The sequence below is a fragment of the Carcharodon carcharias genome, chromosome 34 (assembly GCF_017639515.1).
Source record: "Carcharodon carcharias isolate sCarCar2 chromosome 34, sCarCar2.pri, whole genome shotgun sequence".
Classification (NCBI taxonomy): Eukaryota; Metazoa; Chordata; class Chondrichthyes; order Lamniformes; family Lamnidae; genus Carcharodon; species Carcharodon carcharias.
Window position 1 is genome coordinate 4157836 of NC_054500.1, and position 14681 is coordinate 4172516.

The 14681-nt window shown below is 44.8% G+C and overlaps 1 protein-coding gene across 2 annotated transcripts in view; it reads left to right on the forward strand.

The window, feature by feature from the left end:
- Positions 1-560: 560 nt before the first annotated feature.
- Positions 561-14681, forward strand: part of LOC121272587 (synaptosomal-associated protein 25-like) — an 89987-nt gene continuing 75866 nt past the window's right edge. For both annotated transcript variants that reach the window (XM_041179240.1, XM_041179241.1), the window contains exon 1: positions 561-719. The gene's annotated coding sequence lies outside the window, so the exon portion shown is untranslated. The remainder of the gene's footprint in view (positions 720-14681) is intronic.

The window sequence follows — 14681 nt, forward strand, 5'->3', positions numbered from 1 at the left end:
ATACTCATTTGGAGAGCTGGTGCAGAAACGATGGGCCGAATGGCCTCCTGTGCCGTTAAAATTTTGTCTTTCTAACAGAGTTGGTTATCTCTTTGTTTTATTTCTGAACTTACCACTTTGGCTACATACTTTTTTTTTACTTGTCATCTGCCCACATTTGAAACTTTGTTAACAGGGAGTAAAAAAAATGTAGCCAGAAAGATAGATGAGGTTATTCTGGAGTTTATTTTATTCTAGCCTCATTCAACCCAGTGTACGAAGTGTATTTGCATATATAGTGTATATATACATAGAGAGAGAGAGAGAGCGGTAGCTCAAGGCCCGCTCCCTTCTGCTCCTCTAACCCCTTGTACATTGTTCACTGAGCCACAATCGAGCAGCTCCTTTCTCTCCCTTTGAGTTACGATTAGACACGGAACGCAGCATCGCAGGCTGTTTGGGTGGAGCCTGAATCCGAGGTGCAGTGTCACTCAGGAGCTGTCAGCAGTTTGCTGCAGTGTGTATGTGTGTGTGTGTGTGTGTGTGCGCTCTTACTGAATGGGAATTGTGGGAGGTGGAGAGAAGCCTCTCTCGCCTTGTCTCCCAGCTTCTTAAAGAGCGATTCATCCGAAGGCACAGAACGAGAGAGAGAGAGAGAGGCAAAACCAGCCATCACAGAGTGGATTAATGCTCGCAGTCTTTCCCCCCCAAAAATCAAGAGGGATCAGGAGAAATTGACGGTTAGTACTGTACTATTAATACAATTTAAAAAAAAAACCCAGCATTTCTAGCCAGTCATTATGCAGCGTGTTTAGAACAAAAAGCTTAGTTACTTCAGACAGATGAGAACTACAATGTAGAGTGGTGAGAGATTCAGCTCCCTTCCTGGGCACCTGGAGTTGTTTTACAGGAGGGCTATCTTTATTGGGATTTAATCTATTTTGGCGTGTGTTTGGTGGTGGGGTGGGGTGGGGGGGGTATTAGGGGTGGGGGGTTGAAAGTGACGGGGCATCTTTCTGCTGAAGGTTTTTTTTTCGTTTCAACATCGGCTCGCCTTTGTGTATGAGGAGGACAAGACGGGATCATCAAAAATACCAACGGTTCAAACCGCAGGGACCATAAGGTAGGAAGTCTGAAAACAGTAGGCGATAGTGAAGCACCTGTTTGATCCGTCTTTTCCATTCAGTGATGGTTTTGCTTGGTCTGAGAATAGTGTTGCATGGGTTGGTAGGTCTGGGACCGAGATGCTGCACAGGATTTGAACAACCTGTGGACGCTGGCTTATTGGGAGAGGTCTGAGTATGTTATTACCTCAAATTGTACTGTGGTTAAAGTTTTTTAATGTTTATAATACGATAATCCTGCAGTAAGATACCGAATGTAATGAAGCAACAACAGTGGAAGTAGGTGATTAGATCTGTTCTTGGTGCAAGTTCCAGAGCTGTGATTCTGGCTGTTTTGCCTGTTGTTGCTATGACATCAAACCCGTAAAACTAGAACAACAAAGGGGCTTCGAAGATCAGTCCTTTAACAGGTTATTATTAACATTAAGTTGCCCCCCACCTCCCCCTCCGTCCGCCCCGTCCACCAAATGAACTATTTCACTTGATGGCGCCATAAGCTGTTGATGCAAAACTGTGCAGGATTTCCAGTCAAGTGTTTGTGCCATTGTCAGTCCGTCGGGCACAGAGGGAAGGAATGTGTTGATCTGACTGAGTTCGGAATAGAGAGTCGGGAGTTTAACTCTTTACGGTGCAAGGACTTCACTTACGGCCGATACTTTGAAATCAGCGGGTCCCACAACAGGGCCAGGGGCAGGGGGTTTGTGGGGCCAGGGGTGCGATGCTCCGCCAGAGGTCGGAGTGTCCGGACATGGATAGTATGATGGGACTTTTCCAAAATCAGTGGCAGGACCTTCCCCCGTGGTTCGTTTGATAACGTGTGCAATGTGGAACGGACATTGATCGCACGTTTTATCCTAGATCTGTGCTAATTTAGCTTAGCTCTAGTTCGGGAGGGGGAGGCCCGTAGAAATAGTGCAATCTCACTTAAAACCCTGTACTACGGAGGGAGGAATCTCAGCCAGACCCTCCTCATCACTCACTGTGCACCTGTTGAGTGAAGAGGGGGTCCAGCTTAGATGTGATACCCCCGTGGTTCAATAGTCTGCTGGTATATACTATCCAGGCTCCCTTAGGCAAGATATCGAGATGCCTGTCTCCTGTAGCCAGTGAAACAGTGTCTTCAGGAGGCTGGGAAGGGAAGAAAGCAAATGTAATGAGCATTAACCTGTGTCCCTCCTCCACTTTTTTGAACAAAATTCATGTCCATAGGAATGGATGGGGAAGGTAAAGGCTCAATTCCTAAGTGACAATTACGCAGTAATAACTGGGCAAACAGCTGAATCAAGTAGCTGGTCTGGGGCTATTCTTGTCTTGGCTGGATAGTAGCACTCTCACCTCTCAGAATCCAAATATTGTGACCTCAAGCTCCATCTACAGGGTTTGAACACATAACCGACACTGACTCTTCAGCGCAGCACTGTAAGAAAGTGCTGCACTGTTGAAGGTGCTGTCTTTCAGGTGAGACGTTGATTGGAGGTCTTGTCACCCACCTGAGGTGGGCGTGAAAGATCCAATGGACATCTCTCAAGCCACAATCACCAAAGCAGATGGACTGTTGTTATTTTGTTGCTATTTGCTGCATTCTCTATATATTTGTACAGCAGCCGTGACCACACTTCAGAAGTAATTTATTGGCTGTTAAGTACTTTGGAACAGCCTGAAAAGCTCTACATAAATGGCAGTTTTTTCTGAGTACTGAATTAAATAACTTCACTCAAATTCAGAATCAACACTGATTAATCAAAGGAGATAGAAACCGGATGGACTCACAAAAAATGCAAAATGTAACTTTCTCAGTGACATGGTCACATTCAAACTGCAGTTTTGACAAGACACTTAAAATGGCTGCCTCTGGAATACAAGGTTTTTTTTTAGGGCATATTTGATAACTAAAAATCTCTGACACCTTTCTCCAGAGCTGTACAAGCTGATTAAAGGAGTTGTTGGTTTAGACAGAGGGAAACCATTTCCCCTGGTGGAGGAGTCCACAACAAGGGGGCAGCACCTTAAAATTGGAGCCAGGCCGTTCGGGAGTGATGTCAGGAAGCACTTCTTCACACAAAGGGGAGTGGAAATCTAGAGTGTCCCCCCCCATCCCCAACAAACAGCTGTTGAGGCTGGGAGTCAGTTAAAAAATTTCAGAACTGAGATTGATAGATTTTTGTTTGATACGGGTTCTTAAGGGATGTGGAGCCAAGGCAGATAAATTGAATTAAAATACATATCAACTATGATCCAACTGAATGATGGCACTGGCTTGAAGGGGCTGAATGTCCTACTCATGTTCCTATGCTCCAAAACCCAGCCTGTTAGCTGTCACTTCAGTGAATAGAGCTGTGGATAACACTCTTATTCTGATTTGGTTAAAGATGGCTGGTGCTGACCATGTTGGATTTTACTTGACGTCTCAGTCGCTTAAGAATTTTCCGCCAATTTGCCACAATTAAATAAAGGGAGTAACTGACAAATCTGCCACTCTCTTCAGATTCTTAATCACCACTTGCTTCACCTAATTTTCTCCCTTTTATGGAGGTGCTTCCTTGGTGCTCAGTGTATTTGTTACTATGGTCCAGTTGCTGTAGGGAATGCATTACCCAGAACTGGATCAATTATGTCCGTTTGGATAATTGCCCTTATATAGGTGCATCTATCTTTGATGACACTTTACCCAGAATTTGTAGCAATCTTCTTTCAGCTTCTCCCATTTGAACTGGGTTTGTCACAATGCTGGTTGATCACCCTGCCCCATCTCCTCCTCTCAGTCATCCATTCCTCTTCCAATCCTGCTGTGTGAAGTCTTTCGCCACTGCATCCTTCCATCTGGCCTCAAGCCTTTCTCTTCTCCTAGCCATCATATCTCCATCACCAGCCTCACCACATATTATCTCTCTCTCTCTGTCTGCAACAGATGACCATGTCACTCCAGTATCTTCTCAGCTACTTTCTTCCACAAGCGTCATTGCCTTCCACCAACGCTGCCCCCCCCCCCCCCCCACCCCCCTCCCCCCCAACCACCACCACTACCACCACCACCACCACCACCGATGTGCTGGTTCCAGTTTTGTCCTTTCATGTGATTCCACACATCCATCTCAGCATCCGCAATCTCATTAGTATCCAGTTCCTCCCTTCTTGATGTGATTGAAGTTTCTTGTAGATTCTTCCTTTCAGCTTCAATGGTCTCTTTCCTCTTACAGAACACCCCACTGCACTTTTTCCAATTACCCCAACCAGAGCTATTCTGTTGCTTAATTTCCGTTCCCATACTTCCAACTTCTGCCACCAATGGCTGCTGGTCCTCAGGTAATTGAGACTATTCACTGTCTCCAAGTCTTCACATCATCACTCTGATTCTCTTCCCTAGGCTCAAACTGACAGTCCATTTATTGGGTCTTTGGTCTACTGATCTTTGTACCCCTGCTTTGCAGAGCTTTTCTTCAGTTCTCCAGGTACTCAGTCATATTCTCATCATTCCTACTGCAAAGCTCAATGTCATCTGCAGATATCATTGACCCTGTCTCATTTACATAGTTTGAACATCCATGACAATCAGGAAGCGGAAGGGGCTCAGTGCCGACCATTGGTATTAACCAGCTTTGAATTTGAAACTCTCATTCTCCCCGACCCTGATTCTTACTCTTGTCTGGCACTATTTGTACATGTCCTGTAATCATCGTCAGCACTTCTCAGAGTCTCTGCAAATTTTAACACATCTCCAGACTTTCTTCCTAGACACCCAGTCATAAACCTTCTCCAGGTCAATGGAATACTCTTCATTTTGCATTGACCTTCCCAATATATCTCCACTGCTTGTCTCAAAGCAAACATAGCATTAGTAGTGCTTCTTCTGAGCATGAATTGAACCGACCTTTGTGGACTATTTTTCTCTGTCTCTGGTCCATGACTCTCTCCAATACCTTGAAGGTATGTGCTAGGAGTTTAATTCCTTGGTAGTTTTTGCAACCTTGAATGTCCTCTTTTCCTTTGAATATTGTGCGGGACCTGGACCCCATATTCATGTAGGCAGGTCCATACTTCCTCTGGTATCTAATCCAGTCCTACTGCTTCGCTGCTTTTCATTTCTTTCAGTGATGTTCTGTTTGCCTCCAGATTGATGCTCGCTGTCATTCCTTGATTTGCAGCTACCTCTTCTGTCTTTGTTCTTGGGATTTCTGCATTCACAAGCCAGTTAATGTATTAGCCTGACCTCTCTTTTTTTCATCCTGTTTCACTAAGGTTATGCCACCTGCATACTTGATCGTACCTACATTTCCCACACCTTTTGTTCACCTATCTCAAGCAGCTGCTATTCTGAAGATATATTTTTGCCCCTCTTTGACTTTCATATATTTCTTCCATGATCAGGACATCTTCTCTAGCAATCATTTTCTTTGCATTCCTGTTTGCCTTTTTGTACCCATCCATATCTTCTTCGAGTCCTGACTGTTTCCACTTTTTAAACAGTTCCTTCTTTGTACTTTCTGTGTTTTCGTTCTACCGCAAGTTTCTTTCCCAGTCTTTCTCCTCCCTGGTGACCTTTCACACACTTCCTCACCAGTTTTTTTATTCTTTCATGGGATGTGGTCATCGCTGGTTGGGCCAGCAATTATTGCCCATCCCTAATTGCCCTTGAGAAGGTGGTGGTGAGCCGCCTCCTTGAACCGCTGCAGCCCCTGTGGTGTAGGTACACCCACTGTGCTGTTAGGAAGGGAGTTCCAGGATTTTGACCCAGTGAAGTGACAGTGAAGGAAGTCAAGATGGTGAGTGGCTCGAAGGGGAATTTCCAGGTGGTAAGGTTCCTATGCACATGCTGCCCTTGTCCTTCTAGGTGCCAGAGGTTGCAACTTTGGAAGGTGCTGTTGAAGAACCTTGGTGAGTTGCTACAGTGCATCTTGCAGATGGTACACACTGCTGATACAGTGCGGTGGAGGTGGAGGGACTGAATTTTTAAAGTGGTGGATGGGATGTCAATCAAGCAGGCTTATTTGTCCTGGATGGTGTCGAGCTTCTTGTGTTGTTGGAGCTGCACTCATCCAGGCAAGTGGAGAGCATTCCATCACACTCCTGACTTGTGCATTGTAGATGGTGGACAGGCTTTGGGTTTTGCTAATCAAGCCTGCCACCAAGTTCCACCAGTGTTCTACAGTATCTGTTGTATCTTCTATTTCTTTTAGTGGTCTCGCCATCTGACCTCTGAATTCCTCCTTCACTTGTGGATCTTTGAGCTTCCACCACTTAATGTTCTGTCTTCTCTCTCTTCTGCTGCAGTGTTTTCTTTGCAATCAGCTCTACCATTAGCACTTTTGGGTGCGTGGTCAGTGCCTTGCTAGGGAAGACTTTGCAGTTAAGAGCAAAATACTGTGGATGCTGGAAATCTGAAACAAAAACAAAAATAGCTGGGAAAACTCAGTAGGTCTGACAGCATCTGCGGAGAGGAATACAGTTAAAGTTTCGAGTCTGTGACTCTGCAGTTCCTGCAAAGGATTTTGAAGTTCTTTGCTTCCTTTGCAAGTAGTGATGCAATCCAGCTTCGTTTCTCTACTGTCCCTGTTGTAGGTTATAAGGTGGTCTCTGTGTTTGTGGTATCAATGTATTAATATCATGAAACTACCAGTTTATCCTAAAAGCTCATCTGGTTTCTTCAAGGGAGAAAGTCTGCCAGTCTGACCTACACATGACCCCAGATCCAGAGCATTATAGTTGACTCCTAACCAGCCTCTGAAATGGCCCCAGCAAACCACTCCAGGGAAGGAAAGCACTCTGAGTGTACCTACAACACATGGGCTGCAGTGGTTGAAGAAGACACTCGGCACCACTTTCTCAAGGGTAGTTCGGGAAATAATTGCAGGCCTTGGCAGTTTTGCTCACACTCTAAGATAGAATATTGAAAGCACAGCCAGTAATGGTTAGGCTGTTGCTAATGGTGCTGTAAATGGCATCAGGTAAGGAAGGGGAAAATTGACCAGGCTTTCTTGCTGTCCAGTGATCCCATGCCTGTAGGACATTTGAACAAGAGGAGGCCATTCAGCCCATAGAGCCTGTTCCGCCACTCAATTAGATCATAGTTGATCTGTATTGTAACTCCATCCAGCTGCCTTGGTTCCACAACCCTTAAGACTGTTAGCCAAAAAAAAAGTTATCAATCTAAGTTTTGAAATTTTCAGTTGATTCCCAATGCTTCCCCACTGCCTTAGCTTTTTAGGGGCAGGTTTCCAGTCCCCTTTGTGTGTAGAAATGCTTCCTAATATCACTCCTGAATGGCCTCCTTGTTCTGGACTCCCTTCGCCAGAGAGAAAAGTTTCTCTCCATCTACCCGATCAAGTCCTTTAATCACCTTAGGTATGTGTGTCGTTGGGTGGAGCTAAGAGTGGGCTTGGCTGTGAGGGACCCCACGGTTCAATATTCTGTGCAGCTCACTGTGAAGGCCCACACATGAAGAATGGCCACCTGAGACGAGGTACCAAAGGATGCCTGGCTCTAAGGAACTGTAATCCCTGGAACAGAGAGCTCTCTGTCAAGGTGGGAGGAGCAACCATTCAGGAGAGGAAGAGTAAAGGAGGGGAAGAATAAAGGAGGGGAAGAATAAAGGAGGGGAAGGATAAAGGAGGGGAAGTGTAAAGGAGGGGAAGAGTGAAGGAGGGGAAGAATAGAGGAGGGGAAGAATAGAGGAAGGGAAGAGTAAAGGAGGGGAAGAATAGAGGAAGGGAAGAGTAAAGGAGGGGAAGAGTAAAGGAGGGGAAGAATAGAGGAGGGGAAGAATAGAGGAGGGGAAGAGTGAAGGAGGGGAAGAGTAAAGGAGGGGAAGAAGAAAGGAGGGAAAGAATAAAGGAGGGGAAGAGGAAAGGAGGGGAAGAGTGAAGGGGGAAGAGTGAAGGAGGGGAAGAATAGAGGAGGGGAAGAATAGAGGAGGGGAAGAGTGAAGGAGGGCAAGAGTAAAGGAGGGGAAGAATAGAGGAGGGGAAGAATAGAGGAGGGGAAGAGTGAAGGAGGGGAAGAGTAAAGGAGGGAAAGAGTGAAGGGGGAAGAGTGAAGGAGGCGAAGAGTAAAGGAGGGGAAGAATAAAGGAGGGAAAGAATAAAAGAGGAGAAGAGTAAAGGAGGGAAAGAGTGAAGGAGGGAAAGAGTGAAGGAGGGGAAGAGTAAAGGAGAAAAAGAGTGAAGGAGGGGAAGAGTAAAGGAGAGGAAGAGTGCAGGAGGGGAAGAGTGAAGGAGGGGAAGAGTAAAGGAGGGGAAGAGTGAAGGAGGGGAAGAGTAAAGGAGGGAAAGAGTGAAGGAGGGGAAGAGTGCAGGAGGGGAAGAGTGCAGGAGGGGAAGAGTGAAGGAGGGGAAGAGTAAAGGAGGGGAAGAGTGAAGGAGGGGAAAAGTGAAGGAGGGGAATTGTCTTTTTTAAGTAAATTAAATTGTCGCTTTCTACTGCCAAAATTAATCAGAAATGCCAGATTCATTGCTGTCTGCCTTTAGGGCAAGTGTGTCACATTATTTAATTTGCAGTCACATCGCAATGAACAGTACAAAGACTCAAAGTACAGCATTCAGCTGGCTGTGATATTATTGGGATGCATCAACTCCTGGGACAGGTACAATTAATTGGAACTAGGGATTGCTGTCCACTGTGGTATGGTTCCTGTCCCAGTTTATGCTTCTTCCAGGTTATTTCTGTCCCTGTTACTAATACTCATGTTACATTAAACCGAGGCCCCTTTGGTCGGTTTATCTGAATGTTAAAAATCCTTCCCTGGAGAGAGCAAGGAGTTCTGATGGTGACGTGAACATCATTCCTCCCTCAATAAGAGCCTCAAAAAAAAAATCATAATTTGGCCTTTCACCTAATTGCTGTTAGAAGGATTCTGCTACAGTGCATTTACTGCTGTGTTTTCCTACTCAACAGGTCACTGCTCCCCGAAACTGTGTGCAGTGATGAAACAGTCACAGTTTGCATTGATATAGCATTCCTAATTTCTTTTTTATTCATTCTCAGGATGTGGGCTTTTCTGGCTGGGCCAGCATTTATTGCCCATCCCTAGTTGCCCTTGAGAAGGTGGTGGTGAGCTGCCTTCTTGAACTGCTGCAGCCCATGTGGTGTAGGTACACCCACAGTGCTGTTAGGGAGGGAGTTCCAGGATTTTGACCCAGTGAGAGTGAAGGAACAGCCGATATATTTCCAAGTCAGGATGGTGAGTGACTTGGAGGGGAACTTCCAGGTGTTGGTGTCCCCATGTGTCTGCTGCCCTTGTCCTTCTAGATGGTAGTGGTCGTGGGTTTTGGAAGGTGCTGCCAAAGGATGACAGAGAAGTCCTAACGGAGAGAGATGTCCCAAGGTGTTTTGCAATGAAGATCCTAGGCAGTGGGTTTGGGGGAAGGGTTTGTGACCGAAGGTATGGTCATAGATAGGTGCTGAGGAACGTCTGAAGGAAGAGATGTGGCAATGAAGGGGGGATAGGAAGACAATCCTTGGCGGAATGGAAAAAGAGGTGATCATGAATGCCTAATGGCAGAAATTCAAAAGAGGACAGGGTTTAAGCTGGGATGTAGGGTTAATAAAGGTTGCAGAGGTTTGGTGAGATAAATCCATGGAAAGATTTGTATCTGAGCACTCCTAAGCATATTGTAGCCATTATGCTGAGCACAAGCTACTAACAGGTTGATAGCCAGAAGGCACAGATTTAAGATAATCAGTAATGCGGAGAGACAATACAATCTAAATGGGTACAGTTTTAAAGGGGCTGCAAGAACATAGGGATCTGAGGGTGTTTATGCAGAAAGCTTCGAAGGTGACGGGACAGGTTAACAAAACAGTTAATAAGGCATATGGAATCCTGGGCTTTATAAATAAAGGCATGGAAAGTACACAGGCCAGGCTGTTAAACCAGCTCCAGCGAGAGGATTGTGTCTAATTCTGCACACCGCACTTTAGGAAAGATGTGAGGTTTTGGAGCTTACAGAAGAAATTCACCAGAACAGTTTCAGGGATGAGGGATTACAGTTAATGCAGATAGACTAAAGGAGAAAAATTGCAGGAATATGGGGAAAGAAATAGGAATTGGGACTAAATGGATTGTCCTTCGAAAGAACCAGCGCAAACTCGACGGACTGAATGGCATCCATCTGTGCTGTTCAATTCTTTGATTTTATGATTGGTTCATGATTTCGTGAAAGGAAATCATGTGCAACAAATTTGTTAGAGTTCTTTGAGGGTGTAAAAAGCAGGAAGGATAAAGGGGAACTAGTAGACATAGTGTGTTTACATTTCCAAAAGGCATTCGATAAGGTGCCACATAAAATGTTACCACACAAGATAAAAGCTTATAGTGCCCATAGCATGGATAGGGGATTTGCCAATTAACAGGAAACAGAGTTGAGATAAAGGGGTTGGCAAACTGTAATTAGTGGAGTGCCAGAGGGAGCAATGCTGTGGCTTCAACTGTTTGCAATCTGTATTAATAACTTGGATGAAGAGACTAAGTACATTGTAGCCAGATTTTCCAATGATACGAAGATAGATAGGAAAGCAAATTATGAGGAGGCGAGATTTTCGTGGAGCCAGGCAAACTTAGGAGGCCTTTAAAATGGCGGGTGGGACCAGGAGACAGAAGTCTGACCTACATTTCTGGCAGATTCCATTTTTGCCGAAGGGGGAAGGGTCAGACCATGAATGAAACAGGTGGAAAACCCGAACTCAGCCGGGCCACTTAAGATTAGTTCGGAGCTCAAACAGACAGCATTTTTCCTGTCCCAAGAGCCTCTACCCACAGTGTGGAAGTCACAAATTTATAGAGGAGGCATAAATGCTCTTGAATGGCAGATGAGGTCTACCTAAATGTCATGATATGAAGTTATTTAAATCCTCAGATCTGGGGATTAAAAAAAACAGACTACATTTTTTCAGTTGGAGTAAGGAAGACACCTGCTGCTGGAGTGCATTGATTAACAGGCCATCTGGTGTAGCTTACAAAACACCATTAGCCATCTGTTCCTGCAGTTTCAATAGATTTCATTGTAACATCTCCCAAGGGTTTTTATTACAGCTGAGCCCATTATGAATGCACAACTGAGTTTCAAAAGCTCAGAAAACATCTCTGTGGGGGAGGGGTGCTGAGTTCACATTTTTCTTGACAATTTTCAGGGGCTGTTAATGGATTTGATGTCTTTGATGTGGTTAGCAAATAGAAGTTTGTTTGCTTTTACAACAGGTTGACCACTTGGGTGGATTTGGAATTTTTGAATGGGTTTCATAAACAAGAGTTTTTTTTTCCAGAATCAAGTGTGTATGAGTAAGAACTCTCTTAGATTGTTAGGAGTTTTTTTTTCATCTCCTGAGGTCTGTCCATAGTAGATACTGGGTGGGTGGCTATGGAGTGCTATGGGTGGCTTGGAGGTGGCATGGGTGATATGAGGGGGCATGGAGGTGGCATGGGTCATGGGGGTGGAATTGGGGTATGAGGTGGCATGGAGGTGGCATGGGTCATGGGGGTGGAATTGGGGTATGAGGGGGCATGGAGGTGGCATGGGTCATGGGGGTGGAATTGGGGTATGAGAGGGCAGGGAGGGGTGAGGGCTAGAGGGCCTAGCAGTCTTTTGCACAACTGGGCCAAAGTTTCAGTGAATCAAGGCGGGCCTTCCAACCAACGTCTCGGCACTCGTCCACCTCCCTGGCCACATCTGAACAATCCCTGAGACAGTGGACCTGACCCCTTCCCTCTTAGGATTCCCCAGAATGAAAATATGGCAGACAAGGGCCCTTTTAAAGGAGACAGATCTGGCAAGTTGGGAAATTTCCTGACTCGAACTTCCCGGTTTAATGGCGAAATCCAGCCCCAAGAGCCTGCAAAGGGATATAGATAGGTTAAGTGAATGGGCAAAAAATTTGGGAGGTGAGTATAGTGTAGGAAAATGTGAGGATGTCCACTTTGCCGGAAGAAAAGAAACAGAGAACATTACTTAAACGGAAGGAGCCTGCAGAATGCTGTGATATGGAGGGATCTGGGTGTCCTCACACATGTATCACAAAAAGTTAGCATGCAGGTGCTGCAAATAATTAGGAAGCCAAATGGAATGTTAACCTTTATTGAAAAGGGAATGGAGTATAGTAGGGAAGCCTTGCTACAGCTGTAAATGAAATTGGTGAGTCCACACCTAGAGTACTGTGTACAGTTTTGGTCTCCTTATTTAAGCAGGGATAGGTTTGCATTGGGAGCAGTTCAGAGAAGGTAACCAGGTTTATTCCTGGGATGAAGGGGTTGTTGTATGAGGAAAGGTTGAGCAGTTGGGCCTGTACTCATTGGAGTTTAGAAGTATGAGAGGTGATCTTATTGAAATATATTAGGTTCTGAGGGGGTGGGGGGGGGGCTTTACAAAATAGATGCTGAATGTTTCCACTCATGAGGGAATCTAGAACTAGGGGGAAGAGTTTCGAAATAAGTGGTGTCCCATTTAAGATGGAGACGAGGAGGAATATTCCTCCTTTCAGAAGGTCATTAACCTTTGGAATTCTTTACCCCAGGGAGCAGTGGAAGCTGGGTCATTGAATATATTAAAGGCTGAGTTAGACAGATTTTTGATTGACAAGGGAGTCAAAGGTTTGGGGGAGGGGTGGGACAGGCAGGACAGTGGAGTTAAGGTTGCACTCAGGTCATCTTATTGAATGGTGGCGAAGCAGGCTCAATGGACCGAATGGTCTACTGCTCCTCCTACTTTTTCATTCTTCTTGGGTTCTTACAATTGCATGAGTACACACACAAAACTCTGAGTTATATTTCTTACTGAGTTGTTCATCCTTAGAATTATTTTGAGCTGGAAGTTTAGAAAGCACTATCCTGAGTGGGGTTGCTTGAATGGCGTCTGTTAGGATCAGCAGCTTGGGATTCATGTAAATTAAAGGGAACAGGGATTTAAACTTTATCCATGACCCTGTGGATCTATGAGAACATGAATTGGGAAATTGCCTGATCTAGTTCTGATTATATTCTCTCGAATGCAGACAAACCTGATGACATCTCTTCAGCCAATGAGTTGTTTTTATGGTGTAGACCCGGCTGTTGTGTAGGCGACATGGTGGATTTTGAAAGGGTATGTCTCCTATTGATGGTGCTGTGAATAAAGTTGGCTGCAATGGGATGAGACCACACAGTCAGACATCGCTGTCAACCTCAGGGAAATAAAGGAACAAATTGATTGTAACTCCATGGGGGAGGGGTCAGAGGGGGGGAATCGAAATTGCTGTAGTGACTAGGTGTAGTGACATAGCGGGCACGTTACAGAAGAAACTGTGTTTCTGTTTCGTCTTGCATTCAGGTCTAGATGTTTTTTTTAGAGTTTTTCTGTTATCCTAAGGTTGTTACTGTTACTAGTAAAAACCATTCTTGTGTATTTACAGATCTAGTACATCTCAGCATTCTACATGAGGTCGTTCTTCTGCTTCCCACCAGATCTCTGTTACTTAATCATGTGACATTGCATCATAGTTACATCAGCAGTTACATTGGTATCAGTGCTCTTGATGTTAACCCTTTACTCTACAGTTTCCACCATCATCAAAAGAAATTCTTCCTCAACAGAGTGGGCTTTGCTGTTCAGAGGTATATACCTAGGAATCGATCCCTTATTTTCCTAATCTCCCCCTTTCTCTCCTAATGATCCCGACTGACCCAAGGTTATAATTCAATTGGTGTTGACAATCCTCTGGCACCTCATCCAAATGGTTCAATTCTAATGTAAGTTTCAGAATTCAACCTTGAGAGCATCATTACTGAAACCAACCCTGTCTGCGCCCAACATCTGCTTTTCAACAAGAATCACTGGGTAATGATCAGGAGCTGGAACTTTGGTTAATTATTTTCCACCTCCAAATTTTCAGAATCCTGAGAGCAATTGTGATGTTCATCCAAACACTAGCTAAGGTCAATTAACTCTTAAACGATTCTCGTTCTAAATAGACGAAACTCAACAGTTCTTGATGTGCCCATATATCCCTAACAGCAGTAGAAAACAATGTAAGGCAAATTTAGACAGATCTTTTAGAGTGAATTGGGAATTTTTAAAAGCCCAAAATGGCCTTCCTTGGGCCTTTTGGTTTGTAACTGTTTCTGAAACAGTTTAATTTGTTGGAGTAGCTCCCAAATTCAGATTGTATCATGCATCCTAAGTACAACCAGCGGCATTCGGTTTGGCATACACTAAGATATTTTGTAGTGGATTGGTATCAGCTTGTTATTGAATCCAGTGAAGGCCGTTTCACCATCAGGCACAATAAGATCTTGCCCTCTGTCAATGCAATCTCTGAAAGAGAGTCTCTGCAACAGTTTAACTGCTTTTTAATGACCAGGGTTTTGTTACACCAGTGATGTACTCTGCCGCAGAAACAAACTGATAATGAACCAATGTTGGGCCCATCTGCCACTGGTAATGGCTCTGCTTCAGTATTTGGAGCAGGGCAGTCAGAGCTGGTGAACATCGTGGAAAGTCTAATATTATTGACAACAGATTCATATGTTTGTCACCTCCAGGCTATACTATTCCAGTGCACTCCCTGGCTCCTCTCCCATCTTCCTCCCCCTGTAAACTTTAGCCCGTGCAAAGCTTT